At 41.6% G+C, this 25,304-nt stretch overlaps 2 pseudogenes; both read left to right on the forward strand.

Moving 5' to 3' along the window:
• The first annotated feature begins 8,529 nt into the window (after positions 1-8,529).
• LOC142430789 (3-hydroxyisobutyrate dehydrogenase, mitochondrial-like) lies at positions 8,530-9,561 on the forward strand (annotated as a pseudogene).
• A 10,983-nt stretch (positions 9,562-20,544) lies between these two features.
• Positions 20,545-21,576, forward strand: LOC142430783 (3-hydroxyisobutyrate dehydrogenase, mitochondrial-like; annotated as a pseudogene).
• The last annotated feature ends 3,728 nt before the right edge of the window (positions 21,577-25,304 follow it).

Consider the following 25,304-nt stretch of genomic DNA (forward strand, 5'->3'; position numbering starts at 1 on the left):
AGAAAGAAGCCTGTCTCACATCTTGGGAGTGTTGCCGGAGATTCCCTGGATCATTGCTTGATGAATCTCAGGGAAACCAGGGGAGAATTTTCCAATCTCCTTCAGGGCATCTCAAGTTCCTGGGTTAAGAAAACAGTTACACACTCGACTAGTAGCTTAAAAATAGAAAATAATTCTGTTGAGTTTATCCCAAGATATCAGACCCGATGCAGAGATTGCATTAGTTTTCCTCAATTAGCACGTCATTAGGGTTTCTGGTGGGAGTCCACAGCATCTGGTTCAGTGTCAGTAACATGTCAGAGCAAAATGATGTTCACTTCTGACTCTTTTATCTCCTAAAAAGGTATACTTGTCCGTCAGAGTCAACTATGCCCTGGTATCCCCTTTTCTCCTACACTTTTAGATTTTTTTCTTCATCTTCCTGGTTCAGCAATGTCACCTAATTCATGGTTGCTACATGGTTCATAATTGCGGACGCAAAATATTCATATTAATAAGACAATTGTAAAAATAAAGGTGTATGGTAGTCTGAATGCTTCAAGATGCAAACACCAAGATAAAGGAAGTTTGTTTTAGTTTAAACTCTTGGTTTAATGTTACTAAGTGCTATCAAGTGGCCCTCCATAGATCAAAACAACACACTGCCTGGTCCTGGGCCACCTTCACTTTCTGATTGCATCTGTTGTTACAGCCACTGTGTCAATCCATCTCAGTGAGGGCCTTCCTCTCGTTGATGCCCTTCAACTTTTCCAAACATGATGTCCTTCTCAGGGATTGATTTCTCCTCACAATGTGTCCAAATTATCTATGACAAAGTCTTGTCATCCATGTCTCTAAGGAACATTTTCACTGCATTTCTTCCAACATAGAATGGTTTGTCCCTTTAACACTCCATGGTACACTATTTTTCTTAGTAGTCCATGGTACTTTGAGTATTCTTCTCCAGTACCACAATTCAAATGCACTGACTCTTCCTTGCTCTTCCTCAGTCAGTGTCCAACTGTCATATGCAGATGAGATGAGGGAGAAAACCATGGCTTTGTTCAGGCACATTTTAGACCTCACAGCATCACCCTTGCTCTTCAGTACGCCAAAGAAATCTGTGCTGAAGATTTACCTAATGTAATACGTGTTTTGATTTATTCATTGCTGCTCCCGTGAACATTGATTATGGATCCAAGCAAGACAAAATATATGACATCAACTTTTTCTTCATTTATCATGATGTAAGCTTTTGCTCCAGTTATGAAGATTGTTTTCTCCTTCATATTGAGTTGTAATCCATACTGAAGACTACAATCCAAGACCCAGGTGTCTCAATTCCTCACTTTCAGCAAGGAAGGTTGTGTCATCTGCATATCAGAAGTTGTTAAGGTTTTCTCCAGTCTTGGTGCCACATGCCTCCTCATCTTCTCTAGCTTCTGTGGTCACTTTCTCAGCACACACATTGAACATTTACAGTGAAGAGATACAATCTTGACATACACTCTTCCTGAATTTAAGCCACATAATATTACCTGGTTGATCCATGAGCACAATTAGATGTTCTGGAATTCTCCTCATTCTCAAGGTTATCCATGGTTTATTATGATCCACACTCTCTTTGCATTGTCAATGAAACACATGTAAACCTCTTGCTTTTATTCTCTGCTCTGAGCCATGATCCATTTGACAACAGGAATGCTATGCCTTGTTCCACATCTTCTTGGCTCTGGTCTGAACTACTGGCAGTTCCCTGTCAATATGCTCCTGGAAACATTGTTGGATGGTCTTAAAGAAAATATTACTTGCTTGAAATATCAGTAATGGCATTCTATATTTTGAGCATTTTATGGGATCACGTCTCTTACAATGGACACAAATATTGTCCAATCAGTTGGCCAAATAACTGTCTTCCAAAAATCCTTGCACATGAGAGTTAGTGCTTCCAGTGCTTTTACAATTTGCTGAAACAAATAATAGAAGTAGGAAAGCTCAAATAGAATTTAGACCAAAGATTACCTTGTCTTCTACCTGAATAGTGCCCCAGGTTCACAGGGAAGATGTGAATAAAATACATTCCAGATATCTTGTTGTAAATTACTTAATTTTCAGTAGATACAATCTATATGGGAGTGTAAAAATATCAGCAATGGTTCACTAAGTATTTGGGGGAGGAACTTCTGTAACCCACAGTTCTTGATGCCATCTACAAGGAAACACTGAATTATTCTAACCAAGGCACGTGAAAGGTGACCCAGAGAAGTAGAAGAATCCCTTATACTTCTTCCCCGTTTTCCCTCAGGAGCAGCCCCACATGGATGTTCCCCCTTCTCATCACCAGAGGAAACTGAAAGGTGCACTAGATTGGGAAGGCACTATTCTGCATTTTCTATTGCTGCAGTGCTTACACCAGTGTGTGTGTGTGTGTGTGTGTGTGTTAATTGAGACATTATTTTGCCATTCTCAATAAGCTAAAAAACCAGCCGTGCCTTATATCTGGGTCATGAGCCCTGAAGAGTTTCTCCTGGATGTCAGGCTGTACTATGTAAAATCAGAGACTTGTCATCTACAACCACAGTCCCTTCCTTAGAGGAGTCTCCTACAGTGCCCTTCTGGCATCCTGAGTGCTGCCTTTTCTGTTCCCTTGAAGGAGGGTCTCTGTTTCAGTCTCTCTCTCCTAGTCTCTGGGTTCCCAGGTCAGGGGTAGCTCTTTGTCTGGGACACAGAAGAGCTGGAGTGGAGGGAGCCTCTAAGATCTCAATCATGTCTCTCATGTCTCTCTCATGTCTCTCATGTCTCTCATGTCTCTCTCATGTCTCCACTATCTGGTGCAGCCTGAGCTACAGGTGAGGTGGTCTGGGGTAGGAGGGCACATTGAATATCCCGTGCAAAGAATCTGGATAAGAATTTTCCAGTAGCTATTGGATCATCTGGATTGACCACAAGTCAGAAACAGGCCTGTAGTGGGTGGGGATGATTGATCCTGAAGATTCAAGAACACACTATAGATCCTCATTCTAAGGCCACATCTTGTCCATGGACAACACCTCAGCACTGCCTTCCTGCAGTGGAACAGCATGAAGGTACCAGACACGGCCATGGATTAGTGTGTGAGAGACAGAGCAATGGAAACCACATCTTGAGGTGCCCAAAACCCTTGACAGCCATAGCTGCAGAGCAGAGCTCTCAAAGCCATTTCAGCAGGTGCCTCTCAAATGCACCAGGAGAGGAACCACTCTATTCCACGTCCTCAGGAGTGAGAACTAGAGAAGCCCAGCACTGGAGTGACCACTGTTCCACAATGCTATGGGGCTAATATTTCCAACTATTTAATCACTGAAGCTTTTCAGAACCTGGGTACTTTGATGGGTCACCCTGAGTCCAATAAAAATGCTACCCATGATTGAAACAATAAGATGCCTGATTATAAGTATACCCAAAACTGTAATGAGTGAAAATGCCATGACACCCCCTCACCATCTTCCTCCAGTGCTTCCTTTCATGCCAGCACTATAGTGTTCAGTTGTTGTTTGACCACTATGAGAGGAGGATGCACCTTCACAGGCAAAACATCTAGCAAAATTGTAAAGAGTTAGTGTGGGCTGAAATCAAGTACTAGAGCTCCAAAGAATCTAGACTCTAGATTCTAGAGCTCTCCATATTCAGAGGCTAGACAGCCCAGAAGAAGATTTCACTGCAAGAATTCACAGAAGAAGAATGTGGGATGGGGAGAAATGGAGGAGCATGGGAACACCACTAAATGACCAACTTGCTTGAGAAGTAAGGCAATTTATTATTTGCCTGGAGCAGATTACTGTCACCAGACTACTCTCAGAACTCAATAATATATAGCTGTGAGCAGGTATTTGCATCAGGAGAATACAAAACAGGCCACAAGATAAAGACAGACCAATATTTGGGTGTAATGTAGGTGTGAACAAATACGTATATAGGACACTTCCTCACGCTTCCACTTCAGCATGCTTCATTCCTATCATGTTATCACCAGCCTGCATAACCCACATCCCGTTTCTTCTGGGGAAATCTGAGAGATCAGAACCTCTCACTATATATGGAGAAGACATTCAAACAGTAGTGGATACACATGATCCTGTAAGTACTAGGATAATTCTAGAACCATGTTGGAAGAAAAGGGCAATATTTCTCTAAGAATGTATGGTTTCTACTTTAATGCAGAGATACCCTGCCCCCTTCCCATGCTTCTCTTTCTGTCTTTTGTGTTGCTTTCCGTGACCTTGATAATCTGGGATCTGTAATTCTTACCCCTTGAAGAGTGCTTACCAAAAGTTGAACTGAGAGCAGATTGTCTTTGGTTTCTTGAGAAGATGATAGGACAGAAATTAGAATCAAAGGGACCTAGGTATGCACATCATTAACTTTCTATGGCATAATGGGCAATGGGTTGTATCTCGGGCATGAGAAATATAGTGCGTCCAGAGTGAAGGGTCGAGGACATCTAGAGAAAAATGCACATATGTTCTGAAGAACTCTGTGGACTAAGAGTTCAGGGGAATATAGAGGCATTTTGTAAATATGTAATGAATTAATTTAGTATTGTATGAGTGTTGGCATAGGGCAGGGGTTCTACCAAAGAATTAAAACTGGGACAAAGGTCAAAAGAAACAGAGCTCCTTTCTTCAGTCTCAAAGTTATCCATGGAACTTAGTACACTACCCACCTTGCACTTCCTCATGTTAAATTTAGAACAGAGAGCCTTGGTGGCAGAATAGGTAAGTACCCAAATACTAACTATGCTAGCTACATAATCTGGTGTCAATTTGAGGATTAAGAGTGTTGGGGTGGAGTGTAGGTTGCCAATCAGGATATAACAAAGAAGGCCTCTGTGTGGACAAGGCCTTCCCCTGAGGATTCTGGAGATTCCACTGAGATGCTTACAACACCATTATATCCACAAGACTTCTAAACTACTGGCCTGTGATCTTCCTGCATTTGGCATCATAGAATGTGTTTTGTGAGTCTGAAGAGGACTTTATAGATTGGTTTTGTACATATGGGCTAATATCGGGCTTATGAATTTGATCTCGACTGGGCAGGGATGTTTCCTTAATGTAGAATTATATTTTGATATAACACTCTCTCTTATACACATGTGAGTGTCCGTGAATTTGTTTCTCTAGTCTACCAAGACTAATACACTAACCAAAAGTTGGGAAATGCAAAGCCAGTTGGTATCTCAGTTGGGAAAAGATCTCATGGCCTGCTCCCATCAGGATCACAGACTAGAAAACCATACGGGGCAGCTCTCTTTCATGAACAGTCACTCAAAGTGTCTCCTTACACAGTGCAGGCTCTTGGTTAAGATGTTTATAGTTTCAGCAGCACAAAACATCCTTCAATGTTGTAAACTGGATTCTATCCAGGAAAAGATTCCATCTTATTTTTATTCTTGTTTCATGGAATATATATATATATATATATATATATATATATATATATATATATATATATATATATATATATATATATAATTGTGAACATTTATTTTACCACTTTGTGAAATAGGAAATAAGTTTCATAACTACTTTAATCATGAAATCTCATAAAGTATAATATTGAAAAGAACTAAGTTGGCATTTTGATAATTATGAATAAGCCACTGACATCACGGTTGTTGGTAGGTGTACTTGAGTTGATATTACACTCATCACAACACCATCTGGTAGAGTACAACAGTCTGCCTCAGTTGAACAGAATGCCAGTTTTTCTAAGAAAAGTAGCTTGGTAGATTAGAAAGATGAACATTTTTCCAACAGGCAAGTGCTAAACTTCACATCAATGAGACTACTTGAAATAATATTGAATTTCAGTACAATGTAATTGGAAAATAAAAAGGCTTGAAGTAAATATGAGTTTTTTAAAATTTTGTGTTTGAAAATAATGGCATTTACTTCTAGCTGAACAATTAGTTGAATTTAAATCCTTGTCAATTACTTTGGGGATATATAGATATTCACATAGGATATAATTCCACTAAATTATTTTAGACATAGTTGATAGACAATGAAAACCAAAATACAAAAAAGATATACGTTTTATTTGGTGATATTTAAATGCAGTGAAATAGTCTAGAAGTCACTGTTAGATTAGCTGAATTGAAAATGTTCTCAATAACACACACATACTTATCTGTGTTACCCAGAGGAATGAACCTGGTGAAGTAGATGTATATATGTACGGAGATTGATATCAAGAATTAGCTCACATGATAAATGAGGGCTCACAAGGGCTCTTTAAATACAATTCAATTCTGATCCAAATGCCAACTTAATCCTTTAAAAAAATGGGGGTGTAAAACCAATTACTGACTTCATACCGAGAGTCCAGGATAACAAGAAACCCAAAAAGAAGAAGAACAAAGTAGGGGCCTCACACAAACCAACCTTAAAACCATTACAGCCACAGCAGTCAAAACAGGCTGGCACTCATACAATGACAGGCATGTTGACCAATGGAACAGAATAGAAAATGAATAAACAATCCATCCACATGCAGTGAACTGAACTTCAATAAAGGTCCAAGGGAATTTATAAGGGAGAGCGGCATTCTCTTCAACACTGGTGCTGACACAATTGGATCACCACCCTCAGAAGATGAAAGACAACCAAAATCTCAGCTCCTGTACAGAAACGAACACAAGACAATCAAGGGCCTAATGTCAATCCCAGAGCTATAGAGCCCATCTATAAGGAAATGGGGACACACATAAGTGCCCCATTGCAGGGCGTTCATACACTATCAAGCACAGCAAAGGAAGTACACACAAAGAAGACAATATAGATGAGAGTGACTTTTTAAGAATCAGACATTTGTGCACCAAAAGAAAAAAAGTGAAAGCCAAGCAACAAATAAAACAACAACAAAAACATTTACGTAATGTTAAGCAGCAGCTTTGCATGTCTATTCCGTGTACAACAGTAGATAACTGGAGCAAATATGATTGCATTTGCCTTGAAGCCATAGTTTCTATCATTTCCACCTTTCAGGATTTTGAGAGACGCAGTGCACCTTGATTAAGTGACCGACCAAGCTCAACCCCAGGAGATGGGGGACTACGAAACCCACCCAGAACATCTGCGTCTAGAGCTCTATGTGTTGCTGCTTCAAGTGCAGGAAGAACTCGGGAGCTCAGTGAGAACATGTACCAACCCTGTTAGGAAAGTGATGTGCAGATGGGTCAAGTCATGAGGGTGACATTTAAGGAGACCCCTATGAACCACTGCTATGAAATTATCTGAGACAATCATTGCAGTCAAACTCAGAGATGGAGGTGAGCTGAACTCGTGTGCAGCTACATCACGGTCTCAAGCTTAAATCGGTCAGACAAGCTCCAAGAGCAGATGGTGAGATGGGGGGTTGGTGAAATGAACAAGATCAGGTGATGCTATGCGTGTGTGCATATGAAAAGGGAGCTGACTCAATGATCTCCTAACGAAAAATGCTAGATTGTCCTGTGCTTGAACCCCTGGATTGTAGCGAGTACAATGTGTCTTCATTTCAAAGCAATTGCTTATTCCCTTCAGCAAATTTGGGCCCAAAGCCGTCCAGGTGACCAACACCTTGCGCTTGGATTTCCCCATTGTAAAAATTTATGTTAATTTGGAGATATACAGATTCCAATTCACCTAATTCAACCCAAAGTCTGGAGGAAATGTTTTAAATTCTGTTAGGAGCAAGGAAACTGAATGGGGATTGAGTTTTAAAACTGCATGTTCAGAGATAGTGTCCCAGCTTCTATAGTCAATAATATGAACAGTTTTTCCAAAATTAGACACTCCTTGAGTTTAGGGAATACATTTAAGTGAGATCCATGAAGAATTGTGATGGGACTGAGCCCAGAGCACAAAGAGAGAAGCTGTCTTTGGTTCGAAATGCTCATATTTCAATTGAACCAGAGTCCCCTGAGTAAGGGACATTTAAAGGATGCCTATGCTTATTCTTTAAATTTTGAGGATCAGTTGCATGAATGGACCTGATTTTAATGAAGAGTGCCTGTTGGGTCTAAAGAAAATGTCTTTTGGTTCAAGATCTAAAACACTGTTCTTGGCTCTCGTTCTCACTCTGGTTCTTTTCTTAAATGATTATTTTTCCATTCACTGCTCTACTGAATCTTTATACTTGAAAGCATGACACAGCTGAATTTGTATCATTTTGGATATTCCAGCAAACAAAGGGTATGTGTGTGTCTCTATTCAGGATCTTGCCTTTTTTAGAGACTACAGAATTAAAATATTGTCTTGTCTTGGGCCCAACTTTTCTAGGTGGCACGTTCTTCCCAGAGAAACTATGGCACTTGAATTTCATTACTTACAATGACATTGACCTCAGTCATTAGGCTCTGGGATGTAGTGTGTAAATTACTTGTAAGAGTGGTGGGGGGCAGGCGGGGCGCGTGTAGGAGGGGCCGGGCGCATGTGCGTGGGCTCCCTGCCAGGCGGCGCACACTCCCAGTCGGCAAGGCCGGGAAAGGTGGTGGAGGTCACCACCAGAAGGCGGGGCGGGGGCAGCATGGCAGCCTCCTTTTGGCTCTGGGGAGCTGCCTCCAGTCTCCACTACTGGAGCCTCTGGCAGCAGCCTGCTGCGGCTGGCCTTGCAGCAGTGTGTTCTAGGTCAATGGCCTCTAAGACTACAGTTGGACTCATAGAAATGGGCAACATGGGGAATCCAATGGCAAAAAACCTGATGAAGCACGGCTATCCACTCATCCTTTGCGATGTCTTCCCAGATGCCTGCAGAGAGTTTCAAGATAAAGGTGAACAGGTGGTGTCTTCCCCAGCTGATGTAGCCGAAAAAGCTGACAGAACCATTACAATGCTTCCTACCAGTATGAATGCAATAGAAGTTTATTCTGGAGCAAATGGAATTCTAAAGAACGTGAAGAAAGACTCCTTACTAATAGATTCCAGTACTATTGATCCATCAGTTTCAATAGAATTGGTTAAAGAAGTTGAGAAAATGGGAGCATTTTTCATGGACGCCCCTGTGTCTGGTGGTGTGGGAGCTGCCCGATCCGGGAACCTCACATTTATGGTGGGAGTTGTGGAAGAGGAATTTGCTGCTGCCAAGGAGCTGCTGGGGTGCATGGGCTCCAATGTGTTGTACTTTGGAGCCGTTGGCACTGGGCAGGCTGCCAAGATCTGCAACAACATACTACTAGCTATTAGTATGATTGGAACTGCCTGAAGCTATGAATCTTGGAATCAGGCTGGGGCTTGACCCAAAACGATTGGCTAAAATCCTAAATATGAGCTCCAGACGGTGTTGGTCAAGTGACACTTAAAATCCTGTGCCTGGAGTGATAGATGGCGTGCCTGCGGCTAATAACTACCAGGGTGGATTTGGAATGAGACGCATGGCTATGGATCTGGGGCTAGCACAAGACTCTGCTACCAACACCAAGAGCCCGATTCTTCTGGGCAGTCTGGCCCATCAGCTGTACCAGATGATGTGCGCAAAGGGCTACTCAAAGAAAGACTTCTCATCTGTGTTCCAGTTCCTTCGGGAGGAGGAGACCCTCTGAGTTTGTCCTTTGGTTGTGGACACTGTTGGAAACCAGACTGTATCTTGGCACGTCTCCTTATAGGTCACAGCAGAAGTAAATGGGTCTGATCAGAGGTCAGATGCTTACTCTAATTATCTAGTAAATCCTAGGACCCTCCCATCCATTTTTAACTTCGGCTTCTCTTAGGATATTCAGCACACATATTTATCTGTATTTCTTTTTCACTCAAGTCACGGATGGATTCTATTGTAACTAATTTACCTAAAAAAAGAAAATCGATGTCTCTTTATATTCAGCTAAATCGTTGAGTACTTCAATCAGGATATTACCTACTTTATAAATAAAATAATTTTTCAATCCAGTGGGAAAAAAGTGGTGGGGTTGGGGATGACTGTGAGCCTAGGTAGGAAAAATCCTAGCTGCTGACTGGAAACATCTTCCAGAGGTGTCAGGTCATATGTGTATACATACAATGTAAAGCTTGAAGTGAGATATGTCCTTTGGAACCAGCATCTGATTTACCCTTTCCTGGTCTTCTGAATTCGGACTAACTAGAATACACCACCACTTGATTCATTTCCTCAAACTTCCATGATTTTCTGTTGGACTTTGCAGTGCTATGCAGAACCAAGAAACATGAGGGGATATCCTCACGGGTGGAGTGGGTGGAAATTGGAAATGAATGTCTTCGTAGAAGAGTTGGACGTTTAGGGCATTACCAACCCCAACTCCTTGTGACTAATCTGGTATTAATGCTTCTCAAAGATGTTATTTCCACACAAGGGAAACTACTAAGGACTATGAGAAGGTTGATTCAGAGATGTCAAGGTGTACAGAAAAAAAATGGGTCTTGGAGAGTGTGAAGTTTGAAGATACCATGGGGTGCAATTGATAGTTTCAACAAACGATATCCTGTTCACTCTCTGGGGCACAGAACATAGGGGAGCCCAAGGCAAGACATGGGCAATGAGGGGCTGGAAGGCGAGAACACTGCGCCCAGAAATTCTGGGCATTCTTTGAACTTTACCACATACCTTTTGAGAGAAACATGCATATGAGTTCAAACAGTTACACTACAGCGGACTCAGAAGGAAGAAGGGGTCTGAGCTCTGTCACTTTCTGTTTATAAGGACAGGACTCCATCTAATGCAAATTATTCTTCAGGCACTAGGGTACAACTTCACCTTGGACTGGGTTATCCATCAGTTCTCTTAAGACAGGGCTGTAGGTTCCTTGGGAAAGCACAGCTGTAGTCCAAAGATGCTATTGCTGTGTGTTCTCCTGTGCCTGGTGACAGTTCCCCAAGGTGGAGATTCAGATATCTGACGTGGGTCTTTGGGGATGGTTGTGACTTTGAGTGACTGATGGGGACCGTCTCTTTTAGTTTACAGGTGTCCTGTCCCAGGTGCAGTTTCAGGAGTCAGGTTCAGGACTCGTGAAGCCCTACAAGAAGCTGTCCCTCACCTGCACTGTCTCTGGTTTCTCTATCACAAGCAGTGGTTACTGCTGACAATGGCTCCGCCAACCCTCGGGGAAAGGGCTGCAGTGGATGGGATGCATATACCATGGGGGTAGTACATATTATAACCCATCCTTCCAAAGCTGACTATCACCAGAGACACATCGAATTATCAGTACTCCCTACAGCTGAGCTCCATGACTGCTGAGAACACGGCCATGTATTACTGTGCAAGGGAAACACCTTGAAGGGAATTCAGTGTGATCTCAGACACAAACCTCCCCTGCAGGGGAGACACTGGACAGCAGGGGGCACGCAGGACCCACTGAACACACATACCCAGCCTTAAACAGGCAGAGATGGATGACAGGGAGGATTTCCTGTTGGAATTGGGCATCCTCTCTTAACTCTCAGTAACCCTAAGGGCAGTTTTTGTTTGTTTTTTCTTTAAATTTTCTCCTCTCTTCAGTCTTGAAAGTAAGAACTAGCATTCTGTATTTGCATCACAAATATTAAAAGTGACTCTGATCCCTCATTATCATCATACATGGCCCATTTTTCTTCTGCAGAAACAGATTTTTACGGGCACTCTCACCCTGTCCATTTTTCAAAACTGTTGACAATGAAATACAGGCAAGTACAGATTCATGAGTGCAATTCATGATTTTAAATATCCGGAGCTCGTTGCTCTATTACAGTCCAAGTTCTGGTCTCTCACAAGGTGTCTATCTGCTTTATTCCCTGAGCACTGTGGGTCGTGATTGATTAATATACTCTATGTCTCAGAAAATAATTGTGGTCTTCTGGGCCTAAAATGGTGGTGACCTGTCATTAGTGATACTTGATACCTAATGTCTCCCTTGATACAAACACAAGTGCTCCGAGCATGGAGCATAGACCCCTGACACTGGGAACAGGTGAACTGGAATGACTTGCCTGGTGGGTGGAGTCATTAGTAAGATCATTCATTGGCATCACAATGAAGGGAGCGCTCATTGGAAGGACAATTTTGATTAAAAAATAGCAAGTATGTCACCAGAAGAGGAAATTGCAGACTACTATCACAGAATGCTCTTTAGAATTGAGAACCGTGTGATTTCTCACATATTTTGAACCTGTGCTAAGGGGATCCAGGTCCTAAAGAACACCCTGTTTGGCAGAGTGTCAGCAAAACAGAGGAAAACGCTCAGGTAGATGTACAGACAGAGTGGCTGCAAAAGTGTTCTCACACTTAGGAGGAAGTGAGGCTGGTTCAAGATGTGGCAGTTGTATTTTTCCGGGTAGACTAGGGAAGCAAAGTCATAAACAGGCATATTTGTATAAGAGAGAGTTTTATATAATTGTACATTAAGAAAGTATCCCAACCCAGTCCAATCCAAGGCCATAAGTCCCATATTCACCCATATGTCTGATACCAATCTATAAAGTCCTCTTTAGACTCAAGAAACACTTGCAGTGACACTGAGTGCAGGAGATTACAGGCCAGTGGGTAGAAAGTCTTTGGATCCAGTGGCACTGTAATCATCTCATCTCTGGCAGGGTCTTAATGTGGCTTCTTAAACTTCCAGGGCTGTATGCGGGTAGGTCCCTGTGGCTTCATCTCAGGGATATCTCGCAGGAAGTGAGCAGAGAGAGAGAAGTGTCTCTCACCTTTAAGGAGGAAAATACCGATTTCCCAGAATTATCAGGAGAAGGCCATGCCTACCTAGAGGCCCCATCTGATTGACAGGCTAGACTCCACCCATACACTCTTAATCTTCACACTGATAAAGGATTATATAACTACCACAGCAGTTTGTGTATTTGTTCTGTTGTACACACAGCCATTATGAGTAAAACTGACTCAAATTCTCTAAACAACATCTCTGATATAGTGAGGTTCAGAAAATTGAGATTAATTCTGGCTAGCCAAAAGTAATTACCTAAAATAATAATAATAATAATATATTACACCCTTTTATATTCAGAAAGTATTAAATTATTTAATATTTAAAATTCAATACATATACTATTCCTTATTAATGTTAACTATGTATCTATCAAACAATCAGGAATAGGTAATAAATCCTATATACAAAGAGTATAAACAACTCTACCCTCCCTGGTGCCATAGTGGATTTCACATTGGGATGTATGTACAAGGTAAGCAGTTCAAGACCCCCAGACACACCAAGGGAGTCATATGAGGCTCTACAAAGATTGACAAGGATTGTAAATTATACAATCCAAATCCAAAGGAGGGAATAGTGTCCGAGCTTACATTATGAGATTCCGGTGTGCAAAAGGGTGTGGGTGACAGTGGATGCTCAAACGACATTTTCAGGATCTACACAGGGACGAAGCCTTCAGTGATTTCCTTCTCATCATAACGGAGGAATGGGAATAACCTCGTGATCAGGCAGAGTACTGGAGAGATGACTATTGTAGATTAAAATGATAAATCTGCAGAGACAATAACTAGAATAAGGAGTCCTGGGGGAAATAGCAAGGGAGGTGGGAAGCAAACCAGAGTTGATATAAAGGAGTTCAAGAAGGAAGAAAATGTTCTGATTGTGGGAGAGATTGTACAACACTGGTTAAGGTGTTTAACTACTGATTGGTATGATGTCTGGATTAGGTCCTAATAAAATGGTTTAAAAGAAAAACTTAAAGGATTTTAATTGCTGAACAAATATTTTTAAACATTTTTCTTTTGAATATGTTTAACAATTACTTTTATAGGAGTGGTTGATACCAAGCGGCTCAAGTAGACAGAAAATATTTTGAAAATGATGATGGCACCATATGTACAAATGAGCTCAATGAAATTGATGTATGCCCCCAATAAGCTGATGATGCCCGGCTATCAAAAATATAGCATCTGTGGTTTTAAAGGCTTGAAGATAAACAAGCAGCCACCGCGCTCAGAAGCAACAAAAGCCACATGGAAGAAGCACATCAGTCTGTGTGACCACGAGTTGTTGAAAGGATCAGATACCAAACATCAAAGAAGAAAATATCATACCATTGTAAATGAGGGTGAATGAAGAGTGGAGATCCAAAACCCACCTGTAGGCAGCTGGACAACCCCTCACAGAAGGGTCGCAGGAAGGAGAAGAGCCAGTCAGGTTGCAGGGTAGCAAAGATGAAACACAACGTTCCTGTAGTTCCCTCCTCCCCCCGACCCCGCTGCACTATCATGATGCCAATTCTACCTTACAAATCTGGCTAGACCAGAGGATGTACACTGGTACAGATAGGAACTGAAACACAGGGAATCCAGGACAGATCTCTTCAGGACCAGTGGTGAGAGTGGCAAATCCTGGAGGGTGGAAGGAAGGTGGGGTAGAGAAGGGGAACTGATTACGAGGATCTACATATAACTTCCTCCCTGGAGCATGGACAACAGGAAAGTGGGTGAAGAGAGATGTCGAACAATGCAAGATATGAAAAATAATAATCATTTATAAATTATCAAGGGTTCATGAGGGAGGGGGAAATGGGGAGGGAGAGAGGAAAATGAGGAGCTAATATCAAGGACTCCAGCAGAAAGCAAATGTTTTGAGAATAATGATGGCAACAAATATACAAATGTGCTTGACACAATGGGTATGTGTATGAATGGTGATAAGTGTTGTATGAGCCCGCAATAAAATGATTTTTAAAATTACTTTTATAAAATAATGTTGCACATTAAAAAAGAAATCTAACATCGATTTAAAACTATCTATACATATTTCATAATAAAATTGGCAAGTTTTTTCCATGGTAAGAACCTATTCACAGTGTCTGAAACACTCAGTTTAGTGTCCTATCTTCTTAGCAGATGCCTTGGAAAGCAGTGAGGTGTGGGATTCTTCTCAGAATCTGTGGTTTCCACACCTTGTCACCACCTCTCTAGAGATTCCCAAGCACAGTAACTCTAGGGAAATTTTATGACAGGGACCACTCCTCTTTCATGGGGATGGACTTTGTCTTCCACTGATCATCCCAGAAATTATTTCAAAGCAATATTTCTTTGTGAGACTTTGGTGTTGCAGTTCAGGGAACTAAAAAGCATCAATAATGGCTAAGTTTAGAAACAATGCAGAATTGGTTCTAACATTTATCATGTTAAAACTAAATCTGGGGAGAAGGAGTAATGGAGGGGAAAAAGAGGAGCTGATAGTAAGGGCTCAATAAAAAGTAAATGAATAGAAAAGAACAATGGCAACATATGTACAAATATGCCTGGTATAACTGATGTATGGATTGTAATAAGAGTTGTAAAAAACCCCAATAAAATGATCTTTTAACAATAAAAGACTAAATCTTTCCCCTACCTTCACATATCATCAATCTTCTGATTTCTATGAATACTCATTAATTATGTTACAGCAATATCTTCTTTAGAATAACCTGGGTAATGTTATATACATTGATAGTAACAATCTCACATTGCAGAGGAAATTTTTTTCTCCCAGAGACACCTTTCAATTCTTGAAATTTATCTCAGTTTGCCAAACCTAGGGATATTCTGCTGGAAGTAGTAGGTAGAATCCAGGGATTCTTATTTTTAAAATCACAAATAATTATACAACCCAAAATATCAATTATGCTAAGATTAAAAAACTTTATTACAAAGTCTTAAAACTTACCACATAAGTACAAATGTGCATCTGCAGAGTAAATGACAATTTATGAAAATTATACTCATGACAATCTTCACCAAATCAAACTAGAATCCTTAGCATTTTATAAATATGTAGATATGTTATTAATATATTCACACTTGTATTTATTCACACATTCATACAAAATTTAACCTAGCCAAGAAGAGCTATAATTTATATGAGTTAGTAAAATAAATTCTGCATTCATGTCTTTGCCAAATAAAACATGCTTAAACATGCCTCTGCTATCAGTGGATGTCTGTGGCCACATTTTTTCAGTAATACACTTAACTTGGTTTCATTAGGGTGGCTTAAAATACATCTGTTTGTGTGGAAGTCATGAAAGAAAGAGAAAGAAAGAAAGTTGGCCAACAGGAATTCTGTCTTCTGCACACAATACAGTTTTAAAATGGATCAAGTATAAAGAATATAGTGGAAACTTTACAGATGAGCCAAGAGGGAGAAAAAGCCAACTAAAACAAATGAAGAAACTGGATGACATGAAGTACTAGTGGAAGAAGACTGTTGTGGAACCATTGAGGAGGTGACTAATGAAGTTGGAATCCCACATAGTTCAGCATTATAAATTGTTAAGTGATAATTTTGGTTTATTGATTGGTGCCAGAAACCAGTACACACAGATCAGTGAGCTCAAAAATTGATATTATACAACTGTTTTTTTTTAAATTGAAGTAATGAAACCCCTTTTATGTAATGAAACTTAATTATTGATCAATTCTTGGATGCATAACTATGATCCAGAGAGAAAGATACAATGAAAACAGTTACTTCTGAGGGAATCATCTGTGTGATATTCAAGGCATAAAGGTCAATTCAGAATATGAGAGCAGTTTTTTGGATTCTAACAACAGGTAGGTCTGGAGTGAAATTCTCATATGACAGAGAAAATTAAACAATATTATGAGTAAGTTTAAAGAAAATGAAACGTGACATTGTGAGAAAACATCCTAGGATTTTGCACAAATGTTTTTTTTCCCCCTCATCTATCTATCGTGACAATACACCAGCTCATTCTTCAAGAGTAGGAAAGGTTGTCCATAGAGGATTTTGTTGAGAAACCTTACACCATGGACACTCAAGAGCTGACCTTCCCCTGCATGTTTCTGGGTGTCCCCATAAGTCAGAGAGCATCCTTGAGGCTTGTGGAACTTTCATTCTGATGTGCTGTCAATCAAGGAGGATGGAATTCTTTGGGGAAAAGTTTAGAAGAATATCTTTACATTTTAATTTTTTTGTTTAGTAAAAATGTCTAAGATTGTGGAGAAATATATTTTGTCCAAATTCGTGTGGGTATTTGTGTGTGTGTGTGTATGTATATATTTCTATAGGCCAAAGTTGGAGCAATATGGTGACCAAGTAGCACACATGGGAGGGACTCCACAAGGACCAGTGGAAAAGAACCTCGAGAGGAATATCCTCTACTTCCAGAATGCAGGATTATCAGCATAAATTTAAGTAGACACAAATTTAGAAAAAGATCAGCAACATTTTCAGATAAACTCCCCGTTGATATCAATCCTCAACACTAGCCAGCTGTGTGAAGATCCCCAAATCTCTAGACCTGTATTTTCCAGTCCAGGAGCTAGATCGATGGTGGAGCTGCTGCGATTTAGGGACATAGGTCTACAAGACCAGCATGAGGCTAACATAAGCACAAATAGACTTGACTTTCAGAACAAGTAAAGAGAGCTCTAGTCAGATGCCCGAGAAGCCTTAACTCCCCAATAACAGAGACAGTACAACATACCTGTGGTAGTTACATAACATGGGGTCAATTTGACACTAAGGGTGAAGGGGTGGAGTGTAACCTGTCAATCAGGTCGCAGCTTGATGATCTCATTTGGAGATGCCATGGAGAAAAATAGCTCACTGGAGGCCAGACACGTACTCTCTGATTCATCTTCCTCCTGACAAGACATACAGAGCTATGCTGATGGAGCCAGAGACCTGGAACTGGAGGAGCCAAGTGGAGACCCATGCCAGCACTGAGAGGCTTCCACCACCACTGGATCCACAAACATTTACACACACTGGCTTGTGATCTTCCTGCATTCAGCATTATTGCATGGCTGTGTGGGTCAAAAGAGGAATTTATGGGCTAGTATACACATGTGGGGTAATATCAGACTTAAGGACTTGATCTAGACTTGGATATCATGTTTTTGTAATGTACAATTGCTCTTTGATATGATATTATCTATTACACTGTTTCTGGATTTTTTCTCTAGTCAACCCGGACTAACACACTACCCAAGAAGTGTGGCAATCACCCTACAAAACAGCCTGCAGTGGTCATAAATAGTGATTAGACTAACTCTCCACAGAACCTGGGGGAGGTGAGTTTCAGGTTAGAGACATGCAGGCAGTTAGTTAGGGAATGAACCACATCAAAGTAGAATGTGGCTCCCATATGACTCTCATCTTCAGTAGGAAGTGTGCAGGTCAGACTCAGCACTGGTCTGAAATCTCTTTGTGTCTTTATTGATCTGTTTTCTGTCTCTCTTGTTTAGCAAAATGACACGACTCAGGAATGTTTATGCTTCCCAATGCAAATCTGTTCACATTCTCAATATGCCACGTTCTTGGATAAGGATGCTCAATACCAAGGAAATGTTGCTACTACCCAATGTTATCTTTAAATACAATTCAATTCTGATCCAAATGCCAACTTAATCCTTTAAAAAAATGGGGGTGTAAAACCAATTACTGACTTCATACCGAGAGTCCAGGATAACAAGAAACCCAAAAAGAAGAAGAACAAAGTAGGGGCCTCACACAAACCAACCTTAAAACCATTACAGCCACAGCAGTCAAAACAGGCTGGCACTCATACAATGACAGGCATGTTGACCAATGGAACAGAATAGAAAATGAATAAACAATCCATCCACATGCAGGGAACTGAACTTCAATAAAGGTCCAAGGGAATTTATAAGGGAGAGCGGCATTCTCTTCAACACTGGTGCTGACACAATTGGATCACCACCCTCAGAAGATGAAAGACAACCAAAATCTCAGCTCCTGTACAGAAACGAACACAAGACAATCAAGGGCCTAATGTCAATCCCAGAGCTATAGAGCCCATCTATAAGGAAATGGGGACACACATAAGTGCCCCATTGCAGGGCGTTCATACACTATCAAGCACAGCAAAGGAAGTACACACAAAGAAGACAATATAGATGAGAGTGACTTTTTAAGAATCAGACATTTGTGCACCAAAAGAAAAAAAGTGAAAGCCAAGCAACAAATAAAACAACAACAAAAACATTTACGTAATGTTAAGCAGCAGCTTTGCATGTCTATTCCGTGTACAACAGTAGATAACTGGAGCAAATATGATTGCATTTGCCTTGAAGCCATAGTTTCTATCATTTCCACCTTTCAGGATTTTGAGAGACGCAGTGCACCTTGATTAAGTGACCGACCAAGCTCAACCCCAGGAGATGGGGGACTACGAAACCCACCCAGAACATCTGCGTCTAGAGCTCTATGTGTTGCTGCTTCAAGTGCAGGAAGAACTCGGGAGCTCAGTGAGAACATGTACCAACCCTGTTAGGAAAGTGATGTGCAGATGGGTCAAGTCATGAGGGTGACATTTAAGGAGACCCCTATGAACCACTGCTATGAAATTATCTGAGACAATCATTGCAGTCAAACTCAGAGATGGAGGTGAGCTGAACTCGTGTGCAGCTACATCACGGTCTCAAGCTTAAATCGGTCAGACAAGCTCCAAGAGCAGATGGTGAGATGGGGGGTTGGTGAAATGAACAAGATCAGGTGATGCTATGCGTGTGTGCATATGAAAAGGGAGCTGACTCAATGATCTCCTAACGAAAAATGCTAGATTGTCCTGTGCTTGAACCCCTGGATTGTAGCGAGTACAATGTGTCTTCATTTCAAAGCAATTGCTTATTCCCTTCAGCAAATTTGGGCCCAAAGCCGTCCAGGTGACCAACACCTTGCGCTTGGATTTCCCCATTGTAAAAATTTATGTTAATTTGGAGATATACAGATTCCAATTCACCTAATTCAACCCAAAGTCTGGAGGAAATGTTTTAAATTCTGTTAGGAGCAAGGAAACTGAATGGGGATTGAGTTTTAAAACTGCATGTTCAGAGATAGTGTCCCAGCTTCTATAGTCAATAATATGAACAGTTTTTCCAAAATTAGACACTCCTTGAGTTTAGGGAATACATTTAAGTGAGATCCATGAAGAATTGTGATGGGACTGAGCCCAGAGCACAAAGAGAGAAGCTGTCTTTGGTTCGAAATGCTCATATTTCAATTGAACCAGAGTCCCCTGAGTAAGGGACATTTAAAGGATGCCTATGCTTATTCTTTAAATTTTGAGGATCAGTTGCATGAATGGACCTGATTTTAATGAAGAGTGCCTGTTGGGTCTAAAGAAAATGTCTTTTGGTTCAAGATCTAAAACACTGTTCTTGGCTCTCGTTCTCACTCTGGTTCTTTTCTTAAATGATTATTTTTCCATTCACTGCTCTACTGAATCTTTATACTTGAAAGCATGACACAGCTGAATTTGTATCATTTTGGATATTCCAGCAAACAAAGGGTATGTGTGTGTCTCTATTCAGGATCTTGCCTTTTTTAGAGACTACAGAATTAAAATATTGTCTTGTCTTGGGCCCAACTTTTCTAGGTGGCACGTTCTTCCCAGAGAAACTATGGCACTTGAATTTCATTACTTACAATGACATTGACCTCAGTCATTAGGCTCTGGGATGTAGTGTGTAAATTACTTGTAAGAGTGGTGGGGGGCAGGCGGGGCGCGTGTAGGAGGGGCCGGGCGCATGTGCGTGGGCTCCCTGCCAGGCGGCGCACACTCCCAGTCGGCAAGGCCGGGAAAGGTGGTGGAGGTCACCACCAGAAGGCGGGGCGGGGGCAGCATGGCAGCCTCCTTTTGGCTCTGGGGAGCTGCCTCCAGTCTCCACTACTGGAGCCTCTGGCAGCAGCCTGCTGCGGCTGGCCTTGCAGCAGTGTGTTCTAGGTCAATGGCCTCTAAGACTACAGTTGGACTCATAGAAATGGGCAACATGGGGAATCCAATGGCAAAAAACCTGATGAAGCACGGCTATCCACTCATCCTTTGCGATGTCTTCCCAGATGCCTGCAGAGAGTTTCAAGATAAAGGTGAACAGGTGGTGTCTTCCCCAGCTGATGTAGCCGAAAAAGCTGACAGAACCATTACAATGCTTCCTACCAGTATGAATGCAATAGAAGTTTATTCTGGAGCAAATGGAATTCTAAAGAACGTGAAGAAAGACTCCTTACTAATAGATTCCAGTACTATTGATCCATCAGTTTCAATAGAATTGGTTAAAGAAGTTGAGAAAATGGGAGCATTTTTCATGGACGCCCCTGTGTCTGGTGGTGTGGGAGCTGCCCGATCCGGGAACCTCACATTTATGGTGGGAGTTGTGGAAGAGGAATTTGCTGCTGCCAAGGAGCTGCTGGGGTGCATGGGCTCCAATGTGTTGTACTTTGGAGCCGTTGGCACTGGGCAGGCTGCCAAGATCTGCAACAACATACTACTAGCTATTAGTATGATTGGAACTGCCTGAAGCTATGAATCTTGGAATCAGGCTGGGGCTTGACCCAAAACGATTGGCTAAAATCCTAAATATGAGCTCCAGACGGTGTTGGTCAAGTGACACTTAAAATCCTGTGCCTGGAGTGATAGATGGCGTGCCTGCGGCTAATAACTACCAGGGTGGATTTGGAATGAGACGCATGGCTATGGATCTGGGGCTAGCACAAGACTCTGCTACCAACACCAAGAGCCCGATTCTTCTGGGCAGTCTGGCCCATCAGCTGTACCAGATGATGTGCGCAAAGGGCTACTCAAAGAAAGACTTCTCATCTGTGTTCCAGTTCCTTCGGGAGGAGGAGACCCTCTGAGTTTGTCCTTTGGTTGTGGACACTGTTGGAAACCAGACTGTATCTTGGCACGTCTCCTTATAGGTCACAGCAGAAGTAAATGGGTCTGATCAGAGGTCAGATGCTTACTCTAATTATCTAGTAAATCCTAGGACCCTCCCATCCATTTTTAACTTCGGCTTCTCTTAGGATATTCAGCACACATATTTATCTGTATTTCTTTTTCACTCAAGTCACGGATGGATTCTATTGTAACTAATTTACCTAAAAAAAGAAAATCGATGTCTCTTTATATTCAGCTAAATCGTTGAGTACTTCAATCAGGATATTACCTACTTTATAAATAAAATAATTTTTCAATCCAGTGGGAAAAAAGTGGTGGGGTTGGTGATGACTGTGAGCCTAGGTAGGAAAAATCCTAGCTGCTGACTGGAAACATCTTCCAGAGGTGTCAGGTCATATGTGTATACATACAATGTAAAGCTTGAAGTGAGATATGTCCTTTGGAACCAGCATCTGATTTACCCTTTCCTGGTCTTCTGAATTCGGACTAACTAGAATACACCACCACTTGATTCATTTCCTCAAACTTCCATGATTTTCTGTTGGACTTTGCAGTGCTATGCAGAACCAAGAAACATGAGGGGATATCCTCACGGGTGGAGTGGGTGGAAATTGGAAATGAATGTCTTCGTAGAAGAGTTGGACGTTTAGGGCATTACCAACCCCAACTCCTTGTGACTAATCTGGTATTAATGCTTCTCAAAGATGTTATTTCCACACAAGGGAAACTACTAAGGACTATGAGAAGGTTGATTCAGAGATGTCAAGGTGTACAGAAAAAAAATGGGTCTTGGAGAGTGTGAAGTTTGAAGATACCATGGGGTGCAATTGATAGTTTCAACAAACGATATCCTGTTCACTCTCTGGGGCACAGAACATAGGGGAGCCCAAGGCAAGACATGGGCAATGAGGGGCTGGAAGGCGAGAACACTGCGCCCAGAAATTCTGGGCATTCTTTGAACTTTACCACATACCTTTTGAGAGAAACATGCATATGAGTTCAAACAGTTACACTACAGCGGACTCAGAAGGAAGAAGGGGTCTGAGCTCTGTCACTTTCTGTTTATAAGGACAGGACTCCATCTAATGCAAATTATTCTTCAGGCACTAGGGTACAACTTCACCTTGGACTGGGTTATCCATCAGTTCTCTTAAGACAGGGCTGTAGGTTCCTTGGGAAAGCACAGCTGTAGTCCAAAGATGCTATTGCTGTGTGTTCTCCTGTGCCTGGTGACAGTTCCCCAAGGTGGAGATTCAGATATCTGACGTGGGTCTTTGGGGATGGTTGTGACTTTGAGTGACTGATGGGGACCGTCTCTTTTAGTTTACAGGTGTCCTGTCCCAGGTGCAGTTTCAGGAGTCAGGTTCAGGACTCGTGAAGCCCTACAAGAAGCTGTCCCTCACCTGCACTGTCTCTGGTTTCTCTATCACAAGCAGTGGTTACTGCTGACAATGGCTCCGCCAACCCTCGGGGAAAGGGCTGCAGTGGATGGGATGCATATACCATGGGGGTAGTACATATTATAACCCATCCTTCCAAAGCTGACTATCACCAGAGACACATCGAATTTTCAGTACTCCCTACAGCTGAGCTCCATGACTGCTGAGAACACGGCCATGTATTACTGTGCAAGGGAAACACCTTGAAGGGAATTCAGTGTGATCTCAGACACCAACCTCCCCTGCAGGGGAGACACTGGACAGCAGGGGGCACGCAGGACCCACTGAACACACATACCCAGCCTTAAACAGGCAGAGATGGATGACAGGGAGGATTTCCTGTTGGAATTGGGCATCCTCTCTTAACTCTCAGTAACCCTAAGGGCAGTTTTTGTTTGTTTTTTCTTTAAATTTTCTCCTCTCTTCAGTCTTGAAAGTAAGAACTAGCATTCTGTATTTGCATCACAAATATTAAAAGTGACTCTGATCCCTCATTATCATCATACATGGCCCATTTTTCTTCTGCAGAAACAGATTTTTACGGGCACTCTCACCCTGTCCATTTTTCAAAACTGTTGACAATGAAATACAGGCAAGTACAGATTCATGAGTGCAATTCATGATTTTAAATATCCGGAGCTCGTTGCTCTATTACAGTCCAAGTTCTGGTCTCTCACAAGGTGTCTATCTGCTTTATTCCCTGAGCACTGTGGGTCGTGATTGATTAATATACTCTATGTCTCAGAAAATAATTGTGGTCTTCTGGGCCTAAAATGGTGGTGACCTGTCATTAGTGATACTTGATACCTAATGTCTCCCTTGATACAAACACAAGTGCTCCGAGCATGGAGCATAGACCCCTGACACTGGGAACAGGTGAACTGGAATGACTTGCCTGGTGGGTGGAGTCATTAGTAAGATCATTCATTGGCATCACAATGAAGGGAGCGCTCATTGGAAGGACAATTTTGATTAAAAAATAGCAAGTATGTCACCAGAAGAGGAAATTGCAGACTACTATCACAGAATGCTCTTTAGAATTGAGAACCGTGTGATTTCTCACATATTTTGAACCTGTGCTAAGGGGATCCAGGTCCTAAAGAACACCCTGTTTGGCAGAGTGTCAGCAAAACAGAGGAAAACGCTCAGGTAGATGTACAGACAGAGTGGCTGCAAAAGTGTTCTCACACTTAGGAGGAAGTGAGGCTGGTTCAAGATGTGGCAGTTGTATTTTTCCGGGTAGACTAGGGAAGCAAAGTCATAAACAGGCATATTTGTATAAGAGAGAGTTTTATATAATTGTACATTAAGAAAGTATCCCAACCCAGTCCAATCCAAGGCCATAAGTCCCATATTCACCCATATGTCTGATACCAATCTATAAAGTCCTCTTTAGACTCAAGAAACACTTGCAGTGACACTGAGTGCAGGAGATTACAGGCCAGTGGGTAGAAAGTCTTTGGATCCAGTGGCACTGTAATCATCTCATCTCTGGCAGGGTCTTAATGTGGCTTCTTAAACTTCCAGGGCTGTATGCGGGTAGGTCCCTGTGGCTTCATCTCAGGGATATCTCGCAGGAAGTGAGCAGAGAGAGAGAAGTGTCTCTCACCTTTAAGGAGGAAAATACCGATTTCCCAGAATTATCAGGAGAAGGCCATGCCTACCTAGAGGCCCCATCTGATTGACAGGCTAGACTCCACCCATACACTCTTAATCTTCACACTGATAAAGGATTATATAACTACCACAGCAGTTTGTGTATTTGTTCTGTTGTACACACAGCCATTATGAGTAAAACTGACTCAAATTCTCTAAACAACATCTCTGATATAGTGAGGTTCAGAAAATTGAGATTAATTCTGGCTAGCCAAAAGTAATTACCTAAAATAATAATAATAATAATATATTACACCCTTTTATATTCAGAAAGTATTAAATTATTTAATATTTAAAATTCAATACATATACTATTCCTTATTAATGTTAACTATGTATCTATCAAACAATCAGGAATAGGTAATAAATCCTATATACAAAGAGTATAAACAACTCTACCCTCCCTGGTGCCATAGTGGATTTCACATTGGGATGTATGTACAAGGTAAGCAGTTCAAGACCCCCAGACACACCAAGGGAGTCATATGAGGCTCTACAAAGATTGACAAGGATTGTAAATTATACAATCCAAATCCAAAGGAGGGAATAGTGTCCGAGCTTACATTATGAGATTCCGGTGTGCAAAAGGGTGTGGGTGACAGTGGATGCT

The sequence above is a fragment of the Tenrec ecaudatus genome, chromosome 17 (assembly GCF_050624435.1).
Source record: "Tenrec ecaudatus isolate mTenEca1 chromosome 17, mTenEca1.hap1, whole genome shotgun sequence".
NCBI lineage: Eukaryota > Metazoa > Chordata > Mammalia > Afrosoricida > Tenrecidae > Tenrec > Tenrec ecaudatus.